Raw genomic sequence first — 7,940 nt, forward strand, 5'->3', positions numbered from 1 at the left:
ATGTATATGCAGAGATCTAATCCTAATGTTTCAGTACCTCAAGTGAAGAATGATAAAATTGAGGAGGAGCAAGTTCTAATCCCTACTTCTGATCCTTCAAACTCTTAATCATTTTTTGATCAGCTACCTCATCTAGAAGAAGAACTGGAAGATGCTACTATTGATCCCGAGCAAGAAGAACCAGACTTGAGAAGGTACAACCTAGCTAGAGATAGGCAGAGAAGAAACATTGTGCCACCTTCAAGTATGAAGACTACTTAGCTTTGAATGCTTCTGATTTATCTAATGATTCAAAACCCTCAACCTTTGAAGAAGCAGTGAGTTGTTCTAAAGCTAAGATGTGGATAGAATCTATGAATGAAGAGATTGATTCACTAGTGAGAAACAACACATGGGAGTTGACACCTTTGACAAAAGGATGCAAGCCAATTGCATTCAAATGGGTGTACAAGTTGAAGGAAGGTTTCCCTAATGATCAAGGACCTAGATTTAAAGCTAGGCTGGTTGCTAAGGGTTTTACACAGAGGCCAGGTGTTGATTTTAATGAGATTTTTTCTCCAGTGGTCAAACAGACTTCTATCAGATTATTGTTGTCTATTGTGGCTCAAAATAACTTAGAGCTGGAGCAACTAGATGTTAAAACAACTTTTCTACATGGCTTCCTAAAGGAAGTTATCTATATGAGCCAACCAAAGGGGTATGAGGTTAGAGGGAAAGAAGACTATGTTTGCCTACTTAAAAAGTCTATTTATGGCCTCAAACAGTCCCCTAGATGTTGGAACAGAAGGTTTAGTGATTTTGTACAAAAGAATGGTTTTTATAAAAGCTCCTATGACAGCTGTGTTTACATAAATACAGAGTCCTACACTCATCCTATCTACTTGTTACTATATGTGGATGACATGCTTTTATCAGGAGAAACTATGAAAGAACTGAATAAAGTAAAAGATCTACTCAAGTCAGTGTTCGAAATGAAAGACATGGGAATTGCAACAAGAATACTAGGCATTGACATTATTAGAAATAGAAAAACTAGTATTCTAAGCATTGATCAGTCATAATATTGCAGTAAATTGTTAAAGAAGTATCAAATGACAAAGACTAAAGTAGTGACTACTCCTATTGCTAACCATTTCAAACTTTCAGCAGAAAATTCACCAGAGAATCAAATATTGAACATCAGTAGATAATGTCAACAGTCCCCTATTCCCAAGTTGTGGGTAGTTGAATGTATCTAATGGTATCTACAAGATCTGACATCGCCTATGCTACTAGCCTAGTGAGTAGATACATGGCTAATCCGGGTAAGAGGCACTGAGAGGCAACAAAGTGGATAATGAGGTATCTTAAGGGTACTTGTCATGCTAAACTAATGTACTAACAGCTTCCAGATAGTGAACCAGAGCTGATTGGGTATGTTGACTCAGATTATGCCGGAGATTTAGACAATAAGAGGTAATTATCAGGGTATATCTTCCTATTTGAAAGGTGTGTCCTAAGCTGAAAGGCTACTTTACAATTAGTGGTAGCCCTTTTTACTACTGAAGCAGAGTTCATTGCTCTTTCAGAGGCAGTGAAGGAAGACGTATGGCTAAAGGGTCTCCTATGTGACTTCGGAATTAAACAGAATACAGTAAAGATATTTTGTGATAATCAGAGTACAATACATTTATCTAAGCATCCTCAGTACCATAACAGAACCAAACATATAGATGTTAGATATCATTTCATTCGACAGTAGATGGAAGCTAAACAGATTGAAGTTCTGAAAGTACATACCTCAGAGAATGCCTCCGACATGTTGAGAAAGACAGTCACTCAGCTCAAACTTCAGAAGTGCCTTGATATTATAGGGTTTGAGCTGAGGGACAAAGGTTAAAGAAGAAGACAGTCAGATCAGAAAAGCTGAAGAAAACTTGAAGTTTATTTCAAGGTGGAGATTGTTATACAGAAAGGTGAAAAATAACTTCAAATCAGTTACATATCTGTTACATTCAAGCTACCTTTAAATACATTGTGTAGCTAATTGTAAAGAGTGTGAGAGAAAAATTATACAGAGTGATCAAAAAGCTTGAGACTTATCTTGTAGTAATCTTTAATAAAACTCCCGTCAGCTTCTCCGTAGACGTAGGCTATCCTTAGCCGAACCAAGTAAAACCATCGTGTTCATCTTCTTCCCGATCGTCTTCTTCTATCGTGTACCTTTGATCCATCGATCGTGTAGCTTTTAGCCAACGATTGTTTACTTCGGCACCCCTATCGTGTAGACGACCATCTTCTTGAACTTCATCGTCTAGACGATCTTCAGTAAAGCCTTCATCGTCTAGACAACTCGTCCCTTATCGTCTAGACGACCTCCAGCTTTACATCTCTTCACCTAGACGACTGAAGCCTCATTGTCCCTGCGATTTCCGGCAGCATTCCTTTGGTTTTCTCTTTTCTTTTCTCTCTATTTTCTCTACAACATAGAAAAGAAAAGTTTAGTCATTCGAAGTCTACAATCTGCAGAAGTGCCAAGTTCTAATATCAGCCATCAAAGTGTAAGGTCGAGATCTCTCATCATAAGGATTGTGCTTTCAGCACATTGTTTTGTGTTTATGTGAATAATTTTTTAGAAATAGAAGTGTTATGCAATTGTTTCTCTTATTGTTTCAGAACAATTTATGAACTTGAAGAAACAACAAAATTTAAGTTCGTATTAGAGAAAATCTCTTTTTCCAAATACTATAGGTCTTGAAGAACATCGCTCGAAGAAGAACAAATGTCAAGAACATCATTTTGATGTTTATGAGAAATGAAAGAAGAGAGAGGTATTTTCTTAACTTTGTTATGTGTAAATCCTGATCTATTGATTGATTGTTGGATGTTTAGATTTTGTTATTGCTCCATAGAACTACATGTTAGATTTGTGTATGTTTTCATCTGTAAGGTATTTTATTCATTGTTAGCTTTTCTTGAAGTATTTATAGAAAGAGTTTAACTCTAAGGACACGAGTCTTGAAATTAATCTTTAGAGTTCTCATTTCTTATTTGATAGATGGTTGTTTAGAGTTCTCATTTCTTATGCTAACTACTTGTGTTTGTTGGCTTTTGAAACCACTTCTTTTTGTAGATTTTGTGTTTATTGTGATATTTATTTGGATTGATGGAATTTTGAACTTTGCTGAGTTTTTGTTTTTTTGGCTTTTCTTTTCATTGATAGGAACTGAGTTCATGAATCTGGAGATATAAGATCAAACGCCCATGTGACAACTTTTGAGATTTGAAGTCAAGTGAGCAATCAGATCTGAGTTTTTGTAAATCATTGTTGTTTATGTTTGAATGTCTGAAGAAACCTACAAGGAAAGTTTTTGTAAATCATTGTTGTTTTTGTGACAACTTTTGAGATTTGAAGTACATTGTGGGCTAAATTTGCTTATTGATGTATGTGTTTTTTAATATTTATTTTTTGGGAATTCTGATAGTTATGTTGAGAACAAGTGGTTGTGGAATATTATTGGGAGTGTGTTTCTTTGAACGGGTTCAAGGTAAATTTTTGGTTTTGTTGTGGTAGCAGCATTATGCTGCCAAAAATTTTCCATCGTCTTCGTAGCTCATATCTAGGTAATCAAGCTTATCTTCTTCAAGATCTTGAAAAAGAAGATTCTCTCATTTATTCAACTATTGAGTTTTCTTGTTTTGCAGGTGCAATAAAGGAGTAAAGATTTGGTATATGCTTTTTCTTGGGGAACTCTAGATCCAATACATTCACTACAAGAATTTTGCCTTGAATGTACCATTTATGCACATTCTCAATAAACACGGTTAGTTGAATATGAATTCTGATCACATTTTCACTTTCAATCCTTTGTCTTAAACCTTTTTTGTTTGTGATCCTTTGAACAACAGTGGTCAGACAACGATGCCTATAACCAAAGATTGTTGAAGTTGAGGGTCTGTTCAAGAAGAATTATGAAGGGATACATACTTACCAAGTGGATAAAGACAGTAAAATGGCTGAGAAAATTCTTGCAGCTAGTCCAATTTTGTAATAAAATGGTAAATGAAGCTCTTCAAGAATTTGGATGATATCATGAAATGACTGGTGTTGGGTCGATTTTACAAATGTAAGTGTGAAAGTTTCAAAGTTGAGAGTTTTTGTTCATAAACAAGATATCAATCTTTTTTCCATGTGTAGAGGTTTTTTTTTTCCCATTAGGCATCGATTCTTGTTGCTCACAAGTACTACTCGACCTATGATGGTTAGTGTTTGGAATGGGAGTTACCCTACAACCCAGATGTTAAAATGTCACGTAGGCACTTGGATATATGGTTTGTCGGTATGACAAGTTTATAGTTTTGTGGTAACTTTGTGATTATGAAAGTTTTTTTTTTATCAACTTAAGAATTAAACATAACATTTTAAAGCCTCAATCACTTTGGTAATGTAAACAGGTCAAAGAGCATTAATTAATTTGAAAGGTTGGATAAAAGACAAGATATGAGTTCCTACCCCATGTTTATACAATGTAACATTTATAGTTGTGCTACTTTCAATGATGAGGTAGTTAAGATAAATATGATATGTTACTTATTTGTAAGTTTTGAGGCTATATTATTTGTTTTGGCTTCTTTCTTAGACACTTGGATGTATAGTTTGTGGGTGTGACATGTTTATAGTTTCATGATGACTTTGTGATTCTAAAAGCTTGCTTGCTTGTTTATTCTTGTTTGATCCATTAGTCAATCTTATTTAATTATGATATAGCCTAGTAAAGAAAGGAATCAGTCTTAGCCTTAGCGACATCACTTCCAGATTGGCAAGTAGCTCCATGTAACAGATTCGTCCATACTATCGGTAGAGTTTGTACTCTCTTTCTTTGTTATGCCAACCTAAAAAGAGAGAGGGATACAAAACTTCGGAATTCTTTTTTGTTGTGCATTGGATTTTGACCATTATGACTTTATACTGATGGTGTGTGTATTTTGCATATTAAGTTTGAAGATTTTGCACATTGCTAGGCGTTTGAAGAGTGAAGGGCATTACATCATTGTTTCTGACTGGAAAAAGAATGAACACGTGACAGAGGATATGTTCTACCATGAATTCCATCTAGTTGATCTCAAAGTTATGGATAATTGCATGAAGGTGACTGAGAAAGTTGACCATGTCTTCAATCTGGCTGCTAATATAGGTGGTATGGGCTTCATCTAGTCCAATCACTCTGTTATTAATAACACCATGATCAGCTTTAATATGCTTGAAGCTGCAAGAATCAATGGAGTTAAAGAGGTTGGTTTTCAAGGAAAATTTTCTCAATTTATGGTGTTTAGGCATACTTTGAATCTTTAATGGTACAAGGTTGGTTGGTCAATGTTTTTATGCTTTAGAGTTATGGCTTGTCAGTGGGGGGTGGGGTCAGAATGAGCTAGACATTTTTTAAAGAGGAATATTTTGTATTCTAAATCTTTTTAATCTGAGATTATTCCCTTCTTTGTTGTTGGTTTTGTCCTTACCAATGAGAAATGAAGTACTCAACAGATAGTTTGATCTTTTATCATGTGAGTGTATGTTTTTATATGCTTCTAGTGCTTTCATCTACCCTGAATTTAAGCAATTAGAAACTAATGTGAGCTTGAAAGAGTCAGGTTTGGCCTGCTGAGGTTCATATTTACTTATGTGTTCATGATTTGGAAATGAAATAACTGTTAGATATGTGCTTAGTAAAACCGTGTTAACATTTGTTTTATAGCCCCAAGATGCTTATGGTTTGGATAAGCTTGCTACAGAGGAGTTGTGCAAACATTATACTGAGGATATCGGTATTGAATGCTGAATTGGGAGGTTCCACAACATTTATGGTCCATTTGGAACATGGAAAGGTAGATCCAAATGCAAAAAATGTTTATGTTATCTCTAGATAATTCATAATGTAAGATCTAATGCTATCGGTTCATTCATATAGGTGGAAGGGAAAAGGCTCCTGCTGCATTCTGCAAAAAGGCCCTCACTTTTGTAGACAAGTTTGAGATGTGGGGAAATGGTCTTCAAACAAGATCTTTTACTTTCATTGATGAATGTGTAGAAGGTGTCCTGAGGTAAGAAAGCTCAATTGCTGTAAAAGTAAGTTCTCGCTCTTGTTTGGATCAAAATTTTAATTTTTCTATGTAACGCTTATGAGTTTTGGTAATTTGTTGATTACCTTGGTTTTAGGGTTAAATTATCATCTCCAATTCCTCTTTGGTAACTTATTATTATGAATTTGTGAAAGTAATTAAGAATTTATTTTGTGCATATACAGGTTGATTACCTTGGTTTTAGGGACATGCCGTTTTTAACTTTGTGACCGACATTAAAAATGGATTGGACAATAATTATATCGAATACACGAACAATAGTTTTGGACAATAATTGAAAAAACGGACATGGTATTTATAAAAAACGGACAATAATAGAAAAAAGTGGACAATAATTCTGGGTTTTAATGTCGGTTTTAAACCGACATTAAAGCCCATAATTCTTTTAATGAACTACGGACAAATATTAATTGTAGTGTCAGTACTAGGTGAAACTTAAAAATTAATGCCAACGAGAGCTTAGCTCAACTGATATACGTGTGCTAAAGATCAAGAGGTTCATGGTTTATATCCTCTCACCCCTAATTTGGACTAAAAAAAAAAAGAAACTTAAAAATTAATAGTAGCGGTGTTCAAATGACCCGACAACCCGAACAACCTCGACTACCCAACTAAAATTATAAGGGTTAAGTTGGGTGGAATTTTTACATTTTTTTGGGGTTGAGTTGGGTTCATGTTACACTTTTAAAAATTTAGGTTGACCCTCCCAACCTGAATTTCTAATATTATTAAAAAATATTTTTGTTATAACTATAAATATTATAACTTATATATATTATTATGATGTTTGCTTAAAGTTTGTAATAAATATCTTGGATTTTAATTATTTGAGTTTTAATAACTTTTAATTATTATTATGTGTTATAGAAAAAATTAAGTATTTTAAGTTAACAAAAAAAAACACTTAAAGAAAATCGACAACCCAACCGGAATTTTAAGGGCTAGGTTGAGTTGGATTGGAGACCATATTTGGGTCTCATTCGGGTAGTCAATCCGATTAATTTGAATTTTTGAATTGGTCCAAAAAATCTCCTTAACTTAGTCCGAGTCAACTAATATACACCCTTAATTAATTCATGTTATTTATATATTTATGATCAACAAATATACTTTTCTTTTATGAGGTTCAGACATTAGGATTAAGTATATTTAACCTAGAGAAATTTTTTGCTAATGACTTTGTCATATGATTTTTATCTAAAAATTACTTGTAATTTATAAATTTTGAGAATTATAAACAAGGTGAAATGTTGGGAGCCATAAGAGGGTTCAAAATTCTTGTTCTCAAATGTTCTATTTAGGTCATCAAGAGATAATTATATTAAAGTATGTAAATGAAATTCAACATTTAACTTAATTTTTTTTAAAAAAAAAAAGAATACACATATGCGAGTTAATAAGAGCAAAAAAAATTGTATAATTTAACCTCTTGGATTTTTTTAACATGCGTGTTTTATTAATGAGATGTCCATAAGACAGGACGAGGCTAAGTGCCAGGGATAAAATATAATCAACGTCTCTGTTTAGCCAACGGAGAGAAAATTCTCCCAATTCCCTCCTCATTATCCGTCCAATCAAGGACTCCCCTCCTTGATCGTTAGAGGCGAGTTTCTATGGATTTTAATCCCACAAGATAAATAGACATCTCTAATAACAACTTTATTAAATTTTATGAAAGATATAGTATAGAAATTAGAAACTTTTACTAGGTTTTCCTAGTTCGAGTCTTTTTTTTTTTTAATTGTTTCTACATGTTACACTTAATTTGATACATTAATATGTGGACAAAAATTCTAATTCTAAGATATTAGGAAAATAAGGAG

General features: G+C 33.7%; 1 pseudogene; it reads left to right on the forward strand.

The window, feature by feature from the left end:
- The first annotated feature begins 338 nt into the window (after positions 1-338).
- Positions 339-6,082, forward strand: LOC120067376 (GDP-mannose 3,5-epimerase 1-like; annotated as a pseudogene).
- Positions 6,083-7,940: the final 1,858 nt, after the last annotated feature.

The sequence above is a fragment of the Benincasa hispida genome, chromosome 12 (genome assembly GCF_027475165.1).
Source record: "Benincasa hispida cultivar pf3 chromosome 12, pf3_genome.v1.1, whole genome shotgun sequence".
NCBI lineage: Eukaryota > Viridiplantae > Streptophyta > Magnoliopsida > Cucurbitales > Cucurbitaceae > Benincasa > Benincasa hispida.